Here is a 25,444-nt window from a genome sequence, read left to right as displayed (position 1 = left end):
TGAGGAACATGATGCTTCAGCCAGGAAATGACTGAACAGCTCCACAGGGGAGGGTTGGATTCTTATCAAGGTGGTGTCACTCTGGTTCTCTAAAACTGTGTTTTTAAAGAGCATTTGGCTTGTTGCAATGGGACTCCCTCCAGGCAGGGTCCAATCTAACATGAAGCTTCTTTTTTATCAGCTTTATAGCTGAACATAATACATAATAATAGTCTGTGCTTCTAAGGATACAAACTATGTTTAGAGCAAACTATGGAGACATTAATTGCACAGAGATAATTGTACCATTATGAGACACGTAATAGAAGGAAATCTATATGTTGGTGAAGACTCCTAAAAAGATAGTCATGAGGAGTGAAAAATACTGAATCATTTCAATGAATAGACAAAGCTGATAATCACATAGTACCTAGGTGCCTTAGTTTGGCTTTATTTTGTTTTTGTTTTTTCTTATATTGGTGTTGTACTTAGTTTCATTTTCAATGAAACAGAGAAGGTTAAATTAGAGCTTCAGTATAGCTAAAGATATGAGAAGCAAGGTAGGCAGCATTGTCTCAGCTGTTTAGGCATCCTTGTATATGACTGGAAGATATCATCTCCTTGTAAGCTTTATGCCAAAAATCTATTTACAAAACACTCTTTCATTTTGGATTTTCTTGATAGTAAGAATGTGAGTTATCTCTCTTGAATGACAGGTTATATAGTTGAAGGGCTTTTCTCTGTATTAAGTATGGATTTCTCTATTTTCATAAATGTGGCTAAGATGTGTGTTGCTGTATAATATGTAGCTACTGGCAGTGGAAACCAAGCCATAGTATTCTTCTTTTCCTTATTTAATAATGTAATTTCCTTTCCATACTTCAGAGAAAGACATCAAAGCACACAGGAGCAAGAACAGGCAGAAGTGGGAAATCAATCAAACAATTTAATGAACTGCTTAGTGGAGCTGGAAAAGTAAAATCCATAGGTGTTTAAGAAATTGACCTTAATAACAGTCAGCAGGGAGATGTATCCCACCTTTACATGGGCATTAACAAGGCACTTGAAGCCCACTGTGGCATAGAATACACACAGCTCCAGCAGTCTTGTAAAGTGTGTTCTTCAAACTCTGTGCTGTGGATGGTTTTGTACTGCCAGAGCTGACCAATACATGCCAACAAATATTGCATGAAAAATGGGCCACAGCATCACTTTAGACAAGAGGAGTGATCTGTGCTGTTATGCTGTTGCAGCCAGGGTTAGTTTTTGCAGTGGCTGGGAGGGAGCCTGACCATGGCTAGAGGTTATTCTGCACCACCTCACATCATTGCTGGTGTGGGGGTGCAGGGAAAGGCTCCCTTACAAACCCTTCAAGGCAGAGGGTATTGTCAGGGGTTTTCTGTGGAGGGGTGAGCAATCACATTGAAAAAATCACCTTTTCTTGTATGTTTTACCAGTATTGTTTCTGTTATAGTTCATTGTCTTATTTAATTTCTGTTCCAGTAAACTGTTCTTTTCTCAAACCATGATTACCTTTTGTGCCTCCAGTTCTGTTCTCCATTCAGCTGCAGGGCAGGAATGTGAGGATGGGGGAGTGGGAAGGTTTGGAGGGGTCTCAGTGGGAACACTAAATTGAGGAGCTATCCTTTCCATGAAGAAATTCTTCCTGATCTCTAACTTGAACCATCCTGGTGCAACTTGGGCTATGACCCCTTGTCCTGTACATAAATGGCATTTTGTTCAGGTATGAGTGTGCAAGCACACACGTGCATTCCCACCTCCACCTCCCATCCCAGCTTATCTTCATGAAAAATACATCTGCAGCCTACTTTATTTATCTGTTTTACATATTGACAAGCCTTTGGTAAAGTGTTCTTACCATGTCTTCCATTTTTGTCTTCTCTGCCTCTGGATTTATTCTCTATGAATTAAATGAATCTTTGTCTTGATTTTTTTTTTTTTTTAGGAAGGTCACACATCAGCATAATTGCATACAGGACTCTCAATGTTAATTCAACCTCCATAACTGATTTTAAAACAAACCACCAGCAGGATTCTTCATCTAGAATAGCAAGGAACAGTGCTAAATTAAAGTTATATAATATATGATAGGAGCCACCCATGGGTCTGGAAAAATGTGGCATAAAATGAAAATAATTAAACAAATGTTTTCTCTTGTGAATGGATCAGACTGGTTTTACAATCTGGATGTTTTTAGAAGGTGTGTGAGTTGCTGCCCTACAGTATGCTTTGACTAACCATGCAGAATAAAGTATGTGAGCCATAAAATGTAATTTACTTATAACCAACCATCTTTACATCTTTTAGCCTCACTTCCAATTAGAGTGTGAAATTTTTATTTTTTTATTTTTTTTCTGGGAGTCTTGGATAAAGTTTTATAAAGTGCTGTTCTACAGCACAGGAAACACAGAATCTCAGCAATTTGGAATGGTCAACTGAAACCTACTTTTTTTTTTTTTTTTTTTTTTTTCTTCCCCTTCCTTATAATGCAAAGCTCTCACAGAAAACTTAATTGAAAATACTCAAAGACAGATTTTCTTCACAGCTTTGGGGCAATTTCAGTCACTGACTACAAAAGCTTCAGGATCAAATTCTTCATTTTCATTACTCAGATTCAGATGAAAACTGCATGACCTGAAACTCTATCAGAACACTTTCATGTGATGTCTTGAAGTATTTAATTAAGTTTTCAATTAATCATTATTTGAATGTTGGCCCTCCTGCTGCTGAAATATATTTGATTAATAATTAGGCCACCTTTAAACCTGTATTAGTGAACGTACATTAAGCTTTTAATAAAAGAAAACTCTACAAGCCTTCCATTCAGACCCTGCACATGAGAAGAAAAGGACTCCTCAGATTAGGTGACTCTATTTAGAAATGCCATTTCAATATAGTCAAATTCAATTATAGTTATGTTGAAACTGGCTACATAACACTTCATTCAAAACAAGCTAAATTTGAGAAAGATTCTTTCTTCTTCACTCACATTTTGTATTCCTTCACATACATTCTAAATTATATAAAAGGAATTCTAGAAAGACGTTGTTTCCAACGGGGAGTAATCCACATGATTTACTCTGAAGTTGTGATCTTTACAGCTACAGTGTCTCTCCTCTTATTATTGTCATGCTTTTCAATCAAATAGGAGATGGAAATGTCTTAAAATTAGAGGACTTGGATATATTAGTGCATGCCAATTTCCCCCTATCAGAACATTCTTTTAAAGAAGAGATGCAGGAAAGCACCAAAATTATGCTCATTTTCAGATAGCCCTCACAATAATGTGAGAATAATTGCCTAAACTGATTGCACTAAAAGCCATCACAATCATGCTGGTCAAATATGAAGGGAAAAGGATGGAATTGATAAAATCCATATATTGGTAGAGAAATTTCCAGTGCTAATCTAGAAGGTTAGTAAGTCACCTGAAGACAAAACTCAAAGATTTCTCTAGGTTTCATATAACATCTGTGCTTTGCTTTTGTTTTTATTACTTGCTCTTTACTTTTTGCAAAATCCCATAAAATTAAAATTTAAATAAGAAAAACGGATCGAAATATTGCCAAATGTAATTGAGTAAAATTCTGAAAAGCTATTGTAGCCCTAGAAGAGCACAGAGACATAAATAACCTCACGGATCCTCATCTGTTTTGTGTAAAAGGACTTGCCCAAACTTACTAACAATGCACCCATTTGCAACATTTTGCAAATTTTGCAACAATTTTGTTTTTACAACATTTAACAATACTTTTTGCAACATTTTTCCTTATCACCATCATTAGGTGTTTGAAGACAAAGTTGTATCAAAGTCATCTCACGCTGAGATACTTGGCAGTTCACCGAAGTTCTGAGCATTGCAGAGGGTTCAAATGGCTTACTACAATTTCCAATTTTATTGCTTACCTTTAAAGATACTTTTAGAAAAAGGGAAAAAGAAATCGAAGAAAAAAGTTCAATCCATTGATAACTTTAAAAATAAAGTGCCTGTTTATACTTGTTTATTTTTTTTAATATTTATTTATTTATTCATTTATTTTATTTCCAGAGGCTTTTTTCTCATTGGTATAGCATAGTGAATCAATTCAGGATACTAGCTAGAAAAATTGTGGATATGACTGCAACACAACTAGAAAGACAATGAGCAGTATTGTAAATATGTGACCATGGGAAAAAAAAAAAATCTTTTTTGCTTTAAATTTTCTCTTTCCACTCTTCTAGAATATATTTTTCAACATAGCAAGATGTGATTCTAAAGCTTATGAAAAAGAAGGGCTGTGTTCAGGATGTTATATGAACTGTAAAGTGACTTAGGCACTTTTCAGCTGCTTGTTCCTCGTTCATATTAATTCATATTAATTTTTTTCAGAGTATTAGCATTCAACATGGGCAGAAGAGAGGCAAGACTCCCAACACCATCATACAAGCACTGGAAAATTCTGCAGTTTGAATTTTAAAGATTTTGAATATGCTTCATGTTGCTGCAGCTTAATGTCTGTAGGCAATTCATGATCATTTTGTTTGTTTTTTCCTTTCATAATATTTCTGTTAGTATGCAAGTGAACATTTGAAATGAAGTCAGAATAGGCAAATGTGTTTGAATGGTGTCCATGTTTAGCTACTCACATAAACACATATAATGTGAGAATTTAGAACCTGATTATTTTCTGGAGAGATAATGCTGGGATTTTGGTTCTTATTTCATCCTGATCACGCTTATAGTTCAAGGTATTATCTGTGTTGATTATCATAAATATATTCCTTGATGTAAAACAGTAATGCTTTAAGTAAGAAACCAGCTTATGAAATATTTTCAGGTGCTAAAGTATCTCCTGGACTCTGCAACACTTAAACACAGATCCATAGATTAAAGATATGATGCTACAGCTTGTTGAATTCACTCTTTGAGGGTGAAATTATCTAAGATTTTCTGCATAATTCTTTAAGCCTGAGTGCATTCTTTGTGCAAGATGTGAGAAAGGAGAAGGTGTTGTGTTTATTGCCAGAAATCTTGGATGAGAAGAAATTTGAATTTTACTTTACTTAGTATCTGGTTTTGTTCTAATACAGACACACAGTGCTCAGAAGGGATGAATGCTGGTCATTCTTGTCTCTGTCTTCCAAGATGGAAATGGAAGTCAAGCAAGCAAATATACTTGTTCAGTGATGAAGAGCAGAGATCATAATGGATACTTTGGCCAAAAAAAAAAGAATGACAAAAAAAAATTTAAAATCTAGTTTTATAATTATATTGTTGCACTGAAGTAGCACGTGTGTCATGTGAAATTTAGCCTATGAAAATAGGTCTAGGCTGTTTATTAAGTTTTGTTGAAAGGAAGTTCATTAGATGAAGAGTTTTGGTTAGAAACAATAAAATAGGAACTGATCAACTGGTCAGAACAAAGAGTTTATTTCATAATTATATCCTCCTACTACACTCAGAAAATGGGAACAAAGTGATTTTCTGTCTGGTGCCATTTGAAGCTGAATCTATGTAGTCTGTGCTGGGTGTACTGCTGACATTATTTTGCCTTGTGTAAATAATTCATCATTCTCTGAAATGATATAATGATTCCTACCTTCCTCATTCATGGTAATTCTTGCTCTGAATATTTTTTTCTCTAAAATCAGCCATGTTACATTAAGAAAATTAAAAGGCCTTGTTGAATATATATATATATATATATATATATATATACACACATATATATACATATACATACACATATACATACATACATACATATATATAATAGAAGATTAAAAGAAAAACAAGACAGTGAAGTGTGAACCAGTACAGGCTACAGTACAACCCCCAGATGAACATCATTCTTCTCTTTTGGTTTTTATCCTGACCAGCAGGATGAAGGTCTGTTTCTTTAGCTGACTTGTAGAAAGTGTCTTTATTGCTTTTATAGGACTTACAGAACTAAATCACTTGGCTTGCTTCAACTCAGGGGGGCTTTTTTTTTTTTTTCTTTTTTTTTTTTTTATCTTGACTGCTAAATGGAAAGAAAAGAATTTACACCGATAGAAGAACTTGTTACCACAGTTAGTTGCTTGTATTCTTCTAACAAAACGCAAAAAACAATGCACATTCAAATAGTGAGATGAAGAAAGTATTTCTTTAATTTTAATCCCAGTTTCCTGTATTTCAGTTTGTGTTTTAGGCTCTGTATTGGGATTACAAGAATGGGGCATACAAAGACCACAAGTAAGGTCTCAAAGACCCAGCTGCTGTTTTGGTTTTAACTCTCAAGAGACCAAAAAATAACTTATGGTGGAAGAAATGGCATCAAAAAGCTGGGAGAGATGAGGATTCTACTTACAGTGGTTAAACAGTGGGAACTTTTTTGGTTGATTGAGCATTTTGAATGAAGGATATTTATCTATTCTTCTATGAAAACACAGAAGCATTCAGATCCAGTCACTTCTATATTTGAATAAATTTTGGGTTAGCACTTTAATTCACTGAAAAAAATTAATAGAAAAGGAGATCTTGTATAATATGATACAAAATATTTCTAAGTAGTAGGTTTTCCCCTCAGGAAAGAACTGAAAGGATTATTTTAAAGACATAAAAACAGTCTGAGAGTCATGAAAGAGAATAGGAAGGAAGAACTTCCTTAAAGAAAGCATGGAATTAATAAAGCAAATGCAAGTAAAGGTGTCTGCTTTCTTCACCCAAATCAGTTAATATTCCACGTTTTTACTCTTCCAGACTACTGATCAGACTGTGAAAATTGATCAGGCTGTATGACATATTCTGAATCTTCTGTGGTAGTTGTGCTGCATGGCAGGACACACATAGAGAATGCAAGTGCTGTAGGTCAGAGAGAAAGTGATCTAAACCTTAGATGAGCTTTGGTAGCCAAGAGATTTCCTTCTTCTTAGGGAAGGCTGCTGGATTAGCAGTGTTTTCAGGAAAGGAGAACACAATTTCCTGCTGAGCATAAGCCAGCTGATCCTCTGTGCCAGTGGTATGCCCACCAAAGGCTTGATAGAGAGATTGCATTTCCTTGAGTGATATCTGGATGCAAGGGGTTTCAGAGACAGGGCTCCCACCCTCCAGCCTGTGATCTGCCTGTTCTTTCTGTCAGTGTCATCCCAGGGGCTTAAGTGTGAATAAAAGCTATAGAAATCATCAGTTACAAGTTGCTAGCTACACTTTCCTTCTGCTAAAAGAGTCCTGTGCATTATTTTTGAGCAACAAAGGCATGGAAATTGGGCACACTCTATACAGGTACATCTGTTCCATGTGCTGCCAATCTCCTGTATTGTCACTTAAAATTTAGTGAACAGCTTGTGGCATCTGATTAACTACCTAGTATTTACTTTTAGGTTCACAGGTCAGATAGCTGAATCTGTGGGTGGGAATTCCACAGGTATGAGTATTTAGCATTTGTTGCTGCAATACTATTGACCTCTAATGGGAGATGGATCCACATTTCCTCTCTGTTGTCATAACATTAACCACTCAGTATGAAAGTTACTAAGAAAATTATCAACTGATCAATTAAGTGATGGCAGTAGAAAATAATTCTTTGGAAGAGTGGATGAGATGATAAATTTATGCAAGAAAGAGCTCTGCAAGAAAATAAAGAAGCTAACAAGTTTTACTTGTCACAGGTAAATATTTCTCTTTCAGAGGTGGAATAGTGTACTGTGAAGGCCCTCACTGAGCCACAGTATCTCAGACAACAGGATCAAGATGTGACCAAGGTTTTTTATCCCAGTTAGGAGCACTGTGATAAACAGTAACAGGGCAAACAAAGATGTATATTCAGTTGTGCAGCTGTATTGTACAAGTCAGAAGATGGCAGTCTTTGCTCACTGTTGAAATTGATGCGTAGCTAATCCTGAGAACACCTGAGTAGTGAAGAACAAAATTAATATGCATCTCTCTGTGTATTTTTAGTTGTTAAAATTTAATTTCAAGTGCATCTTGATAATGAAAAAAATATTAGGTCTTTATTTTTTTCTCAGAAATCATTCATGTTGATGGCAATCAAAATATTTGTTTATATTCATTACTCCAAACAAGAAAAGAAGAGCATTTTAATGTAAAAATGCTCTAAATTCTGTCTAAGACAGCTAAAAAAGGCACAGGTGAGCACCAACAAACATGTCCAAAATGAGGATAGGCAGAGGCAGCTCAATAACTGTGTACACCTGGAGGCATCCAAACCTCAGCATCCAACTGCAGTCTGCTTCTGTCCAGGTCAAAAGTCTCCTCATGCAAGTAGCAAAGAATTTAATGCATTTTCAAGCCACACAGGGATCCAGGAATTAGAAAGAAATGGGTCACTATTCCCCAAGGCTTTATCCAATAGGTAAATGTTGAACATCCGTGGTGTGCACAGTAGGGTCTGTATTGCTCATTATAACCTACTGATCCAGAGCATATCAATGTGCAAATTTATACTGAAGTCTTCCTGACATGAAGGAAAACTGAACTTTTACCTTACCTGTTCCTGGTTCTAAAGCAAGGAAGAGCAAACAGTTCTACCCCTGCTGATAAAAGCACTCCAGCATCATTAGGAATTTTTGTTCTGGTCTCTTCTCACATGAAAGTAAAAAGAAATCTTAATTTAGAAAATTCTTACAGTGATGAAAAAAATGCATAAATTCTTGCAACAATCTTGGGAAAGAAAGAAAACACCCCACCACCCAAGGACCTTATCCAGCAGGACATAGAGATGCAGTAATTTTCCAACCTTCCTCTGGGACAGAAATTTTGAATGTCTTCTTGGCAGGTGTCATGGTTTAACCAAATCAAAACACAGCCACTATGAACAAAATTATGTCTACCCCAGCGAAAACCAGCACAGCAGACAGCAGTGCATCCTGCTCTTGAATAGTTGATAGTCTCTCCTGCAATTAAAAAAGAGTAATTGGAAAGGGACTAGGATTTGGTTGTTTTGTATTTTAGTTAGTATCCTGAACGTTCAGTCTGCTGCAGCCCAGTGTTTTCTCTTACTATTCTAGCAAGCCTTTGACAGGTATATGTTAAAAAAAAAAAAAATCACTTCATTTTTTTATAAAAGGACTAAGAATTTGAACACTAGGGGTCTATATAAGTCCCTTACAAGATACATTGTTTGTCAACACCAGTAATTTAGTGTTGGGCACAAATTAATTTTATGTGTACTAGAAATCTTGCAACATCCCTTCAAGAGCATCGTGGATGGGCTTTAAATACCTCCCTTCCTGGGGAAACCAAGGCTGGAGGAATGCTTGGCTATATCAAACACAAAAGGGACATGTCAGAAGCCCCTGCTTACAGTAGGAAAGCAAAATCTGTCTGCACTCATTTGGCCTCACCTTGAATACAATATGCAGTTTCAGTTACCACAATATAAGAAAGATATTAAACTATTAGAGAATATCCAAAGTAGGACAATAAAGATGGTGAAGGGTCTGGAGGGGAAGCTGTATGAGGAGCAGCTGAGGTCACTTTGCATTTTCAACCTGGAGAAGAGGAGGATGAGAGGAGATCTCATTGCTGTTTGCAGCTTCTTCTTGAGGGGAAGAGGGGCAGACACTGATCTCTGCTCTCTGGTGAACAGTGACAAGACCCAAAGGAATGGCTGCACCTGTGTCAGGGAGGTTTGGGTTGGATATTGGGAAAAAGTCCTTCATCCAGATGGTGGTTGACTCCCCAGGGGTTGGTCACAGCCCCAGTCCTGTTCAGGAAATGTTTGGACAATGCTCTCAGGCACATGCTGTGGCTCTTGGGGATGGTGTTGTGCAGGGCCAGGAGCTGCACTGCTGATCCATTGGGTCTCCTCCAGCTCAGCATATTCTGTGATTTTGGGCCATGTGTATAATCTTCACTGCCAGTCAAGATGTGATGTGGATGTGGAGCCCTGGGATCACCATGAGCCAGAGCCTTCACTCTTGTGCCTCATCTGTCAGTGACATACAGGTATCTGTCCTCCTGAAAACAGTTGTTTTTTGGCTCTTTTATTAAAGTATTTTAGTCTCAACTAGCATTTGTTCTATCCATGATACAGAATGCTTTATTTTCTCATTACTGACTATTAAAAGGTAAGCAGAGAGTATACAGCAAAACTCTTCGTTCCATATTAATTTCTGGTATCCAATCATTTAAACTGAGGTTTAAAAAGTTTTAAATTTGAAACTTTTGTTGATTCTAGTCCCAGTTAATATGAACCAAATAGTAATATCTCTTATTTGTAGCTCCATTTCTACCATGGCTTTATTATGAGCTAAGTTTTAAGTATATGAAGACTTCTTATATGCAAAGTTCAATGGGCTGGAAGAACATCTTTAGCAAAATTTTTTGCCTTCCTTAAGCCTAAAGTCTCCAATTTGCAATTTAGAAATAATGCATCAGATGAACAGCTATTGAAATCTAGCTCTGTTGACTTTAGCAGAGACACAAACATTTAAATCAACCCAAAATCCCAGATGTCAAATGATACAAGCTGGTTGGTTTTTTGAATCAGTTTAATATTAAATATTAAGAGGGTTTTCTATGTCAAATTTTGAGAAAATCAATAAGTGTTTCTTACTGTAATATTTTCATTATTAAAAGTGGCTGTGATAACTAATAATAGCACTGTGGTTTTTAAACAGTTCTGTCTTTGCTTGCAAAGGAAACTAGAAAGGTAATAACTTCAATTTTGAGCAAATTTGGAGTTAGGAAAGCAATATTTGCTTGACAATTCTGTTAAGGCTTAATATCAACATTGTATGCAACTCTCTGCTCAAAGAGAATTAGTGTCCCATTTGTATAAAATTTGGTAGCAACATGATTTACTGATTTTAATTTTTTCCATCCCTCTTGTACACAATTTAAAAAAAAATCCCAAAACCAAACCAAATCCAAATCCAAAGGAGCTCTGTTCCCTGCAAACATTATTTTATCATTTTACAGAAATCTGTTTCAAATCATTTAGCAGTGAAATGCAAGATGTAGCAAGTAATATTTTTAACCATAAAATTAGTATATAAAGAAAAAATACATTGGAAAATGTATATTTATGTATAATTGTTATTTTAATTTGTCTGTTTTATTTGAAACAGGAAGTTTTCTATTAAAACACAAAAAAATCAAACCCAGCCCCTAGATTTGCCTGATTAAGTAGTCTGGTGCCATTTTGATAAACAGTGCATAAGCACTGTAATTTGTCTAAGATTAGAGACACTGATTTAACAGTTCATTGCTCAGTCTTTATGCTGGTGACACTCTATTGATGTAATTGGTTTTATTTAGAGGTGTGTGTGTTATGGGTGTTTGGAAGATGTAAATTCTATGGCTGTTGCTTACTTTGAATTATTAATTTATCCTTTGCAACTTCTTAGTAGTCTCTGCAAAGTATTTTTGTCTAATTTCAAAGAATGTCAAAGTACAGAAATTTTAGAGAATTCCAGTTCTTTTTTTGAGTGAAACTGAGCAGAAAGACTAGTATGCCAAGGACTCCAACACCTTCCATGTCACTTAAGCCCACTGAATAAGTCGAGATGGAAACTGTGCAGAGGAACTGGTCTCAAATTCACATATTGAGAAGTGAAATTTCACTTGTCCATGTAATTCACTGAAGAAGAAATCATAGTTGTAATTTATTGAAGAGTATAACCCAGCTAGTACTGTCCAGCAAAACCCATGTTTTTCATCAATTACAAGAATGTTTTATGAAAGTTCTGTTGCAATTACTGCTGAGTTTCTTTTAGCAGATGTTTTCCCTAAATTTACATGGGTTTAGAGAAAATGGTTTTTAAAGTGTCACTCAACCCAATTCCTTATTTGAGAAGGAAATTTTTGTCTAAGTGCATGCCTCCAGTGATACATATGAGATGACAGAACAAACAGATGGAGACCCAGCACAGATTTTTTTAATTATCTGTGGAAGAAATGTCTTTACAATCCATGCAAGGTGTTTTGCAGGCAAGCCCTTATTTGAGATGACCTGGTCTTAGAAGGCAGGTCCTAATCTTCATTACGACATTTATCTACAGAACTCACACAGACACTCAGAGAACAGGTGAGACACTTCTAGAAGCTGTTCACAGGTTAATGATTTTCTGCAGTACCAGCACCTGCATGGTTCCAAGTTGGGTCAAAACATTGAACAAAAGCAGTAGTGGAGCAACAAGCAGGAGATGGGCAGAGATTGTGCCCATATTAGCAGAAAAAATATCAAGTAAATATTTGACTAAGATTCTACCAATAAGATCAGATACCTGTGTAAGGAAGGGAAGGCCAATGGGCTAGCATACAATTTGTCTTGTGTTTGTGAATTAAGTACTCATTGCAATAGCTTGAAAAAAGTATTTACAGATCTTAGCTTGTTCCAACAAAAGCGCCTTTGAAATTACCTGCCACTATACAATGTCATATTTGATTTCTTTTATTTTCAGAATTTATATCACATTTTTCCCCTAAAGTTGTTTTTAATTTGATTTAGAAGATTAAGCCCAATTTTGTAGCAGCTACAGGAAATCCACAATTCTCCCATTCAACTCTTCTTGTTGTCTTGCACCTGATATATTTCAAATGGGCTGCTGGTAAGACCATAGCAATGAAAATACCTTAGGTGTTTGGATCAAAATTGCTACATGATGTGGATATGTGGAAATCTGCTAGTATTAAGACAAGAAATAATGAATCTATGTGTACATGCACTTGCACGTGTTTTTATTTGTTTCACAAACACAAAATGAGTCCACTCAGTCTCCCAGATTCTGGCTCTTCAATGCTCTTGGTCTTGCATAGCTACAGTCTTTATCAATGTAATCACTCACTGCTTCTAAAGCAACACAAGGCACAGCAATTAAAGAGCAGACAGTTACTCAAACACAGGCTGTCTTTCACTTAACCTCTGTTTGTCCAACCACTGTGTAATGCTGAGCTGAGTAAAGGGAAGGAGAAGTAACATCTTACTTAGCTTGAAGTGTTATGACTACAAATATAGGACATTTCTGGGGATGGTAGCTATGTGACTTTTTCTGGCTCACTATTCATGCACTATTGGACAATTTTTAATCTTTTTTTCCTTTCTACTGACTCTAATTTGTTGTTTGAAGCAGAAAATTCAGCTATGTGATCAACATTTTTCTGGCACATTTTGCCTTTTTTTAGGGAAAGAGAATTTAATTCTCTTATCACGATAAATAGAACAATGCCCCTTCACTATGTATTCATTTAATATACCTCCAAAATATCTATCAGCTTACTGAGAAGCTGCTGTATATATTGTGTTTATTCAAAGTGGTGATACTAAAAGATGTGGTCACATTTCAAAGTCTGTAAATGAAATAGGATACATTTAAATCTTTTGCATGAACAACCTTTGAAATTCTTCTAGTATCTTGAGATAATATATACAAATATCTTTTTCAATAACACTGACAAATTCATCTTTTCTAAACAAAATATTACATTTTATTTATTCTCAGTCTGTCCTTATTTCAAAGTTGTCTTTTATACATCCACTATTAACAGCATTTTGCAAGCTTAGGTGCTCTTTCTTAAACCATAAAATGAGAAGAAAGAACATTCAGATCTATAAGCTGATTGAATTTCATGGATTTTTTAAGCTGCATTTTCAGTGCAGCTCTTTTTTGTTACTTAAAGGATCAACACCAGTCCTGATGATGTTCAAAAATAAAACTTGTACTGTTATATAGACACTTTAAAGTTTTGGAACTGTCCAAATATTGCTCTGAGAAACTCAGACCATTTTGTTCACAAGAGCATAAGAAGAAATGTGTAGAAGATATAAGAGAAAGACAGGACAAACAATAAGTCAAATCCAAATTGCCTTCAACAGAATTGCATCTTGTCTTAGCAAAGCTTGATTTACAAGGGGAAAGGTTTAGATAAATGAAATAACCTGATAACAAAAAGCATTGACATCTCAAAAGATTTTTTAAAAATAATCTATAAATTTTCTATGAAAATATGTAACTTTAAATGCTGTATTATAGCACTAACTGATACCATTTATGTATTTCCTGAAAACAGTCATGGTAGATCTACACTTCCAAGGACTTTAAGGTATAAAAGTTGATAAGCTGTGACTTATTTGTGGACATCTTTCAATCCCTGCATCAATGTGCAAGAGTGTATTTGATAAAAAAGATAGTACATTTCTTACATTATTACTGAAAAGAGTTGTTTCATATTCTTGAAACACATATCTTGATTTTTATGGCATTTGTCTCATCTGTCTATTGTTTAGCAGCAATGAGATAGTCGTAGTAGAATGATTTCAGTTCAGAAGAGACCCTAAAATCATCTCTTTCCAAATCCCTGCCATGGGCAGGAACACCTTCCACTAGACCATGTTGCTCAGGGCTCCATCCAATCTGGTCTTGAACTTCCAGGGATGGGGCAGACACAATTCTTGGAAAGCTGTTCCAGTGCCTCACCACCCCTACAGGGAAGAATTTATTCCAAATAACCAATCTAAACCAACTTTCAGTTTGAAGTAATTTCCATTGTCCTGTCACTCCAGACCCATAAAAATAGTTTCTCTCCCTCTTTCTTGTTGGTTCACATTCAGGTTTTGAAGGACAAAATTAGGGCACTCAAATCTTTCTCTGTTCCAGGCTGAGCAATCCCAGCTCTCCCAGCCTTTCCTCCCAGCAGAGCTGCTCCATCCCTCTGCTCCCCTCGGTGCCTCCTCTGGGCTGGCTCCAGCAGGTCCCTGTCCTTGCTGTGCTGAGCCCAGAGCTGGATGCAGCCCTGCAGGTGGGGTCTCAGCAGAGGGGGTAAGAAAAATATTAAGCTATTTTGGTTAGAAATGTTTAGAGCCATGACTTCAATGAACGAGGTCAGCTTCAAGAATAAACTTTATAATATGTTCCATTTTTACTGTTGCGCAATAATATTTTTCATAGAATGAATACAGCTAAGGACACTATTTAAGTGATGAAACACCTTCACTATTTTAGCTGTAAGGGACCAGAAGACATATCTTGTCTCATCAGTATTTTTGTACTCTCTGAAATTGTTAAGATAATGAGACTGAACTCATAGAGATCTTATTTAACATCATGGTAATACTGTCTGCATTGCACGTACTGTCTCCATTGCAAATGGTTACTATTTATAAACATGTATATATATTTTTCTGTGCTGCCATGCTATTAAAACAACCTTTATACCAACATCTAAGCAGCCTTTAAAATATATTTATTTGTTTATGTAATAATAGCAATAACATTAAGCCAGAATTATGAAAAAACAGCTTTTGCAAATGAAAGTTTTGACAGCCTACTTTGAGTAATTTCTTGCTGAACTTTCTACCTTGAAAGTTAATAGGGGTTTAAACATTAATGATATAATAGTGAGTTTGTTCTGTGAGTTCATTTAGCTCCATTTGCTATTCTACATTCCAGATGAGGAAGAGGTAGAGAAATGTAGAAGGAAGGTCTCTGGCACAAAGTAGAGACAGGTAAAAGTAACAGAAAAGGGTATGAATGCCAACTCTATGTGTGTTCAGGAGGGCTGAGAAATAGACATTTTCCTACACTCAATTACTTGTAGAATAATCTTTGCCTGTGTAAATTTGAGCCTCAACATTCTTTATTGGGTAGCAGATTTTCCACTCAGAAGCAGACCAAAAAACAATTTTAAAAAGTCTGAGGACTTGGAATCTTTGAAGTGAATCATAGCTGTGGGGTTTTTTTGTTTTGTTTTTTTTTGCCTCACCTCCTACAAATGTCCATAAAAGCTTGTTATGGAAGAAGTCCCATAAATAAATATGGCAAATCAATACAGTTTCTCAAGGTAATGTCAATGAACAATCTGCAAGTCTGTTCTTTGTAATGCTTTTAAGTGCATTTTAATTTCATCACTCAATAGCAGAAGCAGCTGTTGTAAATGATACTACTGCTGAGTGCAGGAGCTGAAGCTTACAAACTAATGACACCATTGAGGAGATAAGAGTCAGAAATAGTATAGAAATGCTTTAAATTGTCTCACAATATGTTCTCTTTGGTAGCATTTGGATATTAGCCCCAGTGTCAGCTCTCAGTCTGCAGTGGAAGCAAGTGGGAATAGTAACCCTTGTTTCATCTGTTTGGTTAAACTCCTTGATTCTGCATCTATGCAAGGTCAAAATTCTTTCTTTCTTTCTATTTATTTATAGGTGTTTAATATGTTACAGTAATTTTAATGTATAAAAAAATAATTCAGAAAAAAGCCCAATAACCTAAAAACCAAAAAGAATACCCAGGAACATATATTTAGCTTGCCTAAACTTTTCTGAAGCTAAAGAAAATACAACTGTTTTACTATTCTGTCTATCCTTCCCTCTCTCCATCCATCCCCCATCAATTTTGTCATCTCTTCAACATTTCTATGCCTTTTCCTGGCAAAATTAACAACTAATTCTCCAGTGGACTTTCTCAAACATTTGACATATTGGGAACCTATTTCAGTTTTGTGAGGATAGAGAAATGAGGATAAGCATTTGAATTAATGGAAAAAGTAAGTAAAACATCTTTAAGCTGAAGAAAATCCCATTTCCTATATAAAGCTGAAATGTATGAGTACTTCTCAGTTTCTTAGTGAAAAAATACCCCAAAAAAACAAATTCAAAATTAATATCTGGATCAGAACTTTTATTTCCAATAAATAAGCATGGAGGAAGAGAAAAGATCATGTTCTCTCCACGTGAACTTTACTTTGGATGTTTCTTCCAGCTGTTTTTCAAAATGCAGATATCCACATCTTTTGCAGTCACACTTCTACAGGAGAAAGCCATACGCTGTCTTTCATGCTTTCCTTCTTTCTCTGTTAAAAAAAAAGTCCACAATGATCCACCAGAAGTGTTTAAATCCTGGGGAAGGATTTGATCAGCTGCATTGTTTAGCCCCACAAGCACTGCTAATCTGACAGCAGAGAAGTGTTGACCTCCCACATGATGGAACTAAAGCAGGCACAAGGCAGCAGTCACCATCAAGGGCACTTTCATGGATTGTCTCAAGGAACAAGCAGAGGAACTGCACATAAATGTTTAAAAATGGTGAGTCAAGTGGATAAGCAGAATAGCACATCTGAATTTGCAACAGCAGATCTTGAAGGTCCTGGGCAGTGCTTGCATTTGTATTTTCCCTGTTAGCTCTAAGGAGGTAACCCCTGGTGACTGCAGGGAAGATGTAGATGGATCTTGGTTATAGAGAGAGTTCTAAAATAAAATTATGCATGAATGGTTCGAGTAATTTTGGAAAACCTGGTTGCCAAACATATATTTTTAATACATACTTTTCAAGTGACCTGGAACAGAGAGGAGTTGGCTGAGGGACCACACAAAATGCCAAAAAAAGAAGGGCTGGGGAATTCTAAAAATATAAGATGATTCCTGTAGCAAATTTACATTCTGAAACAGTGTTGCAAGTGTCTCATGAAAAAAACCTCATAAATTGATAAAAATTAAACAAGGTGTACAGAAGAATTTCCATTGTACAAAATTTGATCATAATAGTTACTGTAGTTCTTCTAACTTCCATAAAATTTAAGATATAACAAGGAGTATTGCCAACTACAAAAGCAAAGTTCAGTAAATTACAAACTTAGAAAACATGACTTGCAGGTCAGCTCCAAACCCGAGTTCTAGCTCAGTTCTGTTCATTCAAATAAAAATGAATGTTATTCCCAAAATTTTGATTTATTTAATTTCATAGTATTTATTTGAAGATGTTAATTCCTGTCCTCTCATTAAGTCCTTTTCTGGTCTTAAATTTGCTCTTATTGTCATTCTTTTTTTTTTTCTTTCTCCTTAATTAAAGCCTTTATTCCAATGTGTTTCAGTCTATGTTCAATAGCTCGTTTTTTTGGTGGCATTTTTGGTTTTCTAATCACTGGTACTTTTCTACTTGTTTCCCACTCTCTTCCTCTCACACTGTGTCTCACAATTCCAATCCCATGCTTATTTCTCATTTTTTTAAAGTAAATTCACACACTGGTTCTAAGGAATTTTTAACAGCTAATTTGAAGTAAGAATTTATATCACAGCAAGAAGTCCAGAAAAAGGTCAACTCAATCCAAACAACATTTGTACCTTGATCTCTTACTTTAGTTATTCTTAATAATTCTCAATTAATGAAATATCTTCATCAAATACAGATTAATAAAATAAAGATTTTTTAATGCTGATAGCAATGGAGCTACAGTGTATAAATACATAATAATTTATGCTTCATTTTCATAGAAATACTTTTGCATATTTTTACTATGTACATTCAAGATTAAATTTCTAAGGAAAAAGATGTTTAATTGAATAAAAAGTGGGAAAATCCATTTCTACATTATCTCAACCTGTAGCAACTGACAGATTAAAATCATGGCAAGATGATTAACTTCTAAATGATTATTCAACAAATGTGTAATTTACATTTTCATGCCAAATCATATTTGAGCTTTATAGGTTATAATACTGTTCATTCCAAGATATAGTACTTGCATATAAAATTATTGGGATTTTTTTTAGTGTGAATGGAGAGTTAAATTATGCATATTCTTTATTTCTTTTGAAAAACAAGATTTTAGGTATCATACAGAAGTCTCATCACGACCACTTTGGAAAACACTCATTCTCATTTCTGCACTGATCCTAGGCTCTAACAACTTCCAGAAAATCCTGTAATTCCTAACATTTCAAAATCATTGCAACAGCCATAAGGCCAATTTCTTCTCTGGTAACCCATTGGCTTCCTCTCCTTGAGCTGTAATTAACTGAGTGCTGTAACTCATTAACAGCTGTACTACTTAGACAGAAAGAGCACTCAGTCCCACCCTAGGCACCTCAGCACTGAAGGATAATTTGGAATTGCACAGCAATATTGCTCCTGCTCTGCCACTGGAAGCAGGAGGAGAATTTTAGTATCGTGCCTTAGATGCATCTGATTTTTGCAATCCATATAATTTGGGTTTGTGTGTCTGATCTGGTATTCCCAGTCGAGAATCTTCCTCTGTCTGCAAGCTGTTGTGGAGAAAGGAGAACCTATTTCTGTGTTTGTTGTGAGGTAGAGAGACTTGCAATGCAGAAAAGCAGATGTGTCTCAGTTCTACAGCAACCACCTTATTTTAGCATGTCCTTTTCTCACTAACCTTTCTCACCACTTTTCTTACTTTAAATCTTGATATTTTATGTTTATAAATGTATTTTTTCACCTTTTATTTTTATTCAGGGTCTAACATGATAAATGAATCTACATTTAGTATAGGGAAACACTATAGTAAAGTCTGCAGAGCATGTCTGCATTCAGGCAAGACTCCAATTGTCTTTGGAATTCTTTATGGCTTCTTCTTTATTGATGTTTAATTTCAATGTCCTTCAGTTTGGCATATATAACAATCCTTAGAGTCAAATTGCAGCTACCTACTCATGTAGGCAATATATTTGTATTAATTTCTATTCTTAAAAACAAGAACTTCACAGGAGAAAAAAAAACATTGTAGACTGTAAATTTGGAAAAAAATCAGCAAAATCTCTTTAATCAATGAAAATTCAGGTATTCTTTCCAAGAAAATGAAGAAAAATGTGCTTTAGAATTAAGTATTCATAAGAGAATTTTTTGGAAACTCAATTTATTTTTTCATATTTTCAAACATGATTATTATCTTAGAAAGAGAAGTCCTGTAGAGCATTTCAGAAAGAAAAATACAGTATGCAAGCGTAGCCACAATTTACAGTTTTAATTTACTGAAGATTGAAAGAAGTTTATCAGCTGAAAATCAATATTGAGCTGAAGTCAAGCTTTTGCAACCTGGGACTACTAAAATATATTGAAGAAATGCCACAAAAATGTGAATGCATGCATAAATAATTTATTAGAGAAATATTTCTTTATGTTCTATGTTTAAATCAGACCAATAACTGCATTTTTATTATGCATTTTTAATAGTTATAATGCATGTTTTGCACACAACCTCAGGTAAAATAAACAATGCATATCATTAATTTTACTGACTTGTTCAAACTTTGCTGTTTGCATGTGTCCTTTTAGAAACAGTTCTGAAGTTTGGACTACAAAGCTGAGCTGAGTTCAGGACACATTTCCAGCAAAGCTGCCTACCTTACCTCTGTTGAGCTTCAGGGTGAAAGCTGCTAGGGCTGTATCCAACAGGAATAAATCCATATAATATCCCAAAGATTTTGAAGGGATGATTGTATATTATGAAGGGCACACAGAGCAGTGGTGTCAGCACCCCTGTCCTATGTTAAAATGAGTGTTTATCAGGCTAATGAGGAGGGAAGACTGCAGGGGAGGTAACACAGAAAGCCCAGAGGTTCTACTTCTCACACTCAGGAAAGGGCTGGGGCGGTCAGAAAACTGTCAGCACAAGCTGATGTAGAGAGTTTGCACTGCAACATTTACTGTCCCAGATGCAAATCTGAGCATGTGAGGACAAATTCGGTGCTTGTCTCATGGCACCTCTCAGCAATAGTGTACAAAACAAGCCATTTTAGACACCATTTTATCAGAAAACACATTAGAAACTGTTGCATCCAGAGTAGTTATAAATATAATTTGAACTCAGTTCAGGAGTTAATTGTGGACTTTCTGTGGATTTCTATGAAGCCAGGAAGATACTCCAAAGTTCAAGATGTTTTGGAAGGGTCCTTAGATATGTTTTATGGCCCTTTTATGCAACAGGCCTTGTAGAACTACAAAACCAAAAATTTTTCAGTTTCAGCTCTAGCATTTGAAATTTATTGGCAGAAGACTGGCTGAATGAACACTGCTTTTTGAAAGTTTTCTTTAATACTTATTAATTGTTTGAGAGTATAATTTTTAGTTGGTCTAGAATGAATATATGGTAGTGGTTCATATGAGTGATACAATAAAAGTAATTCAAGAAATTTTATTAATACTTAATGCTGTTGAGTGCAGACTCGATTTTCTTATCTGCCTTTGAAGATACTGGCATTTTGATCAAATACCTTGAATCACCTCTGTAACAGCAGACACTTTCTAACAATTTAGATGTAAGCTCTCTGGTTAAAAGGAAACCTTTTCATCCCAGACCTCACAGGCCATAGCACAATGAGGCTTTAGCTTTAATTTCTAAGTTCTATTCAGAAAAAGTAATTATTAAAATCCTTTGCAGTGCACTTTCACAAATTTTTTGGGAGAAAATGGCAAATGTCTAACAAAAGATGAAGAAATATGCTAAAACTGTGTGTACTAATAAATCAAACTTGCCTTTTTAAATATGTGGCCTAGAGAGCTGTTGCTGAATTTATTGTGGATGTGCTCTACTCTGATTAAAGGGTTGTGGTATTTTTTTCTGTGGCAAAGAAGAATTCAGAGAGCTCTTAGCAACAACAAAAGAGCACTTGGAAGTAACACTTCCTCAGCATCAGCCCTTCTCCTCCCCTTCTAAAGGGAGACCTCCATTCATGTTTTGATAGTTGCTCATTCAGATGGAACTGTGAATAAGAACTTATTTTCTTTGTTATTTCTAGCCCTAAATACATTTTCTTGCATCACAGTAATAACAGAGTTATGGTAGATGTCTTTAATGAATATTTTTTACTAAATTCCTCATCTTCTCAATGTCTGAAAAGAGTCCAAAAAGTCCCCTCCTGGTCTGAGGATAACATTTAAGTTACATTTACCAAGACTCTTCTATATTCATAGATATATGTTTAAATCTCAACAAGAATCTTTCTTTGTATCCATGCTGCTGATAATGATAGTGCTAGTTATATCTGTTGATTTTGACACTTTTTGTGGATAACAGAGGACTGTTGTCCTAGAATATTACTAGAGCTGGTACAGACAAATTATTTGCCTCTCTGTGTTGAATGCAAGAATTTTGTTTGTGTCAAGTACAAGAAATCCTTGAGGTTGCATGAGTTTGTGTTTTTCTGACTGCCTAAACACAATATATTTGTTTCTGAGAAGTTTTGTTTCATATTAACTTTAAAAGATTTCTCCTGGTAAATGCCTAGCAGAACTAATAAGAGAATTTTTTACAGCAGGAGATTTTTTTCCCTTTCTCCCTGTGACATTAACACTGGAGACAGGTATGCTCCTCTCATCAAACTTCATTTAAAATTTAATTATATTTTATGTCTCAGTTAATAACTACCGGGTTTTTCTCATCAGGAAATTTTTATAGATGACTATTCTTTGTTTTGTACCTATTGATCAATATTAAGAAATCTCTTTTCTCTGTCTTTGAAGTCTTTGTATTTGTGTAAGTCAAAATTTTAAAAATATCGGAATTATTAACTTCAATTTGCATACATCTTCCAACTCTGCTCTGTTTCTCTTTTACTTTCTCTCTATCTTCCCATGGCTTATTTCAGTGATACTGTCAAGAGCTTTATTGTTCTGAAAGAGATGCTTTCAATTAAAAAGTTCTTTTAAATCTGTTCAGTTATGCACTAATCTAAATATGAACTGGAAGTCTTGGCAATTGCAGTGGCCTCTATATCTCAATATCTCTGTGCACATCAGCCCAAGTTGAATTCCCAAGGTAACAGTCTAACAAAAGATCATAAGGAAATTCAGGAAATTTGCATAGAGTCACATAGGGAAATGCAAGCAATGTTTGGTTGAAAATTATAGGAAGTTTCTTTCCTTCTTGATATTTGGAGATTAAGGCAATATTAACAAATAAGCTATATAAGGGCTGTTACATTAAAAATATATCAACAGCAGTTTATAAATAAAATGATGGAATTTTGAATCAGGACATTTAATTATTTATGGAATAAAAATCAGACTAAATTTATTTTTCAATAATGCATTAATTTACTTGCATACCAAAAATAGAAATTGGACAAATCTGCTGTGAAGAAAGCCTGTATTCACTATTTTGAATCTAACCTTTTATGTTACAAAATGTGTTTTAATCAGTTAATTAATTCCAAACATACTCTGTATGCATATTCCAAATAACAATAATGGAAATAAGAGGTACTTCATTATGTCAAAGTTTTTCTTTCTCTTTTCTCCAGCAACTGACATCTCTAAAATTCATGAGATTGGATATTTTACCTTATAGAATGCAGCTGTCATGTCATATTTATGAACTTGAATAGTGTAAATATATACATTCTTAATGCCATATTTTATCTATAATTTTAGTTCATCCTATAGTAATATAGATAAAGAAAATAACAGCTGTAATTATATGTAGGTAAGATAAGAAAAGATAAGATAAAATAAAATAAGATAAAATAAGATAAAATTAGATTAGATTAGATTAGACTAGAGCTAGATCAGGAACCTGATTTCAGTTTTAGCTGATTTTCAGGTTACTTCTGTGGTTTTGCACAAGCACACAACCTCCTCCCATTTTAAAATAAATGCTCATGTTAGCTGGTGAAATTTTTAATCTGAATTTGCCTTTTGCAATATTAACTCTAGTCACCAAACTTTCAGTTTATTAAAATTGAGCAAGACATCTATCTTCTTTCTTGTCAGAAATTCATGACAGTTCTTCAGGGTTTAATTATGATCTTTGCTTTACTTTTCACTAAAATTTTGTTCTATATATAGCTTAGATTGAAGAAATCTACACGTTCTAGAAATTAATTTCCCCACTCCCATTATTTTCAATTAAATTATTTTTATTTACCACATTGCCATGGAAATTGTTAAAAAGAAGTGCCTGTGTTGTTAACCTGGCACTAAGACTTGCAGGTCTTACTCCCAAGAATAAATCCTGCGGATCTTAAGATATTCAGGAGAATTTAGGATTTATAAGCAAAGATGAGTTATTATACTTTTTGTCTCTGTTCAGAAAGCTCATTCTGATGCATCTGAGTCTTCCAAAGTGCTGCAACTTCAAGCCATTTCTTTAGTATAAGAAGTGTGGCATATTAAGATTCCTAAGAAGAGATTTCTGTCAGGACCACCTTAGTCCTGTAGCAGATTTCCATTTTCCCTTAATAATGTGCCAGAAGGGACATAGGTTGATCTTCATTTATTCTCTGTGTGACACATACCTGATCTTATCAGAGAACTCCAAAATACAGTTTTAGGACATCATATATGAGTATGGTATTCTAGAAGTCATCCTACACATTTGCACATTTGACAATAGGCAACCAAAAGCTGAAACTTTGTTTCGTAATACGTGGTGATTTTAATCACTGTAATTCTAAAATAAAATCTATTATTTTCTCTGTTGTTTTCTTTTATAAAATAAAATATTTTGTGTAATTCTTGAGGAACAAACTTACATGCCATTAGAAGTTCAGATACCATTAAAAATTCAGATGGCCTCTGCATAGGGAATACTGATAAATTGCTGACTGCACATAGACAAAAAATATAAGTACAAAAATTTGTATGGAAATTATCTGTTTCTAAAAATTGTGGCAGTAATGCCTTTGCACCTATAATCTAGCTGACTGCATTGTTTAACTGATACTTTATCTAGTATTTAAGTCTCTTCCTTGTTTTATTTATTCAGAAACCAGTTGAAATCCTTACAAGATGTATAATGTCTTTTCATAAATAAATGAATATCTGAAATGTTGCTAGAGAGTTTATAACTTTTAATGTCTTAGATGAATTGTGGGTGACCTTCACGCATGGTCTGTTTTTCTGCACTTCAGCTTAAAATCCAAATGTCAAATTCTGGAGTAGATTCCAAGGTACTTCAATCAGAGAATGTTAAGAAGCTGAAATGATTTATTTATAAACTATAGAAATGTTGTTCACTAGAATAAGCAGTTATTTTGTCACCCATATGGAGATTTACATTTTCTAAGTTATTTTTTGGCCTCTAGTACTTTTCTAAATGAATTTACTCAGAGCAGCCAAAAGACAAGGTTGCATATCAAATGTGCTGAAAAGGAGAAAGCAATATAATACATGCAGGTTCTCAAGGTCTGCACTATCAGTACAGTGAAAGTTTCCAGTCTACAACATGCCACTTACTGCTTCTAACATATATGCCTCCAAAACTTTTATGTCCTTCACCATTCTGCCCTCCCTTATCCCTGCTGCTCCCAAGGCACTGCCATCAGCTCTGGAGCTCAGCTGGGCCTTGGAGGATGGGTTGGAGCTGGTGGAACCAGCTCTGTCCCACACGAGGCAGACCCTCCACACAGGGGCCATCTGCCATTCCCCCGCACTAAATAAAATTATAAATAGAGAAAGCAGCATATATGGTGTTTTATGCTGTTAAAATAATATCAGTTTCACCACTTAAGGAAGTTAAGTCTAAGTAATACACAGAATTGGATGAGGATCTGGCTGGGGTGAACAATGTTCTTTCCTAGTGTTTTTAGTGAATTAACAGTCATAACTGCTAAAGACATAACCATAGTCTGGTTTTATTACCAATCATCTGTCTGGCATATAATTTTCTAATTCAGGTTTTTGTTTCGTGAAACTGAAAAGAATCAAAAATTGTTCTGACTCTACCCACATTTGGAAAGTTTTCTGTCAGAAGTATATTCCAGAAAATTTCTTGGACAATGTTTGCTAGTTCAAA

The sequence above is a fragment of the Erithacus rubecula genome (genome assembly GCF_903797595.1).
Source record: "Erithacus rubecula genome assembly, chromosome: 1".
Taxonomy (NCBI): domain Eukaryota; kingdom Metazoa; phylum Chordata; class Aves; order Passeriformes; family Muscicapidae; genus Erithacus; species Erithacus rubecula.
Note: the sequence above shows the minus strand (reverse complement) of the source record.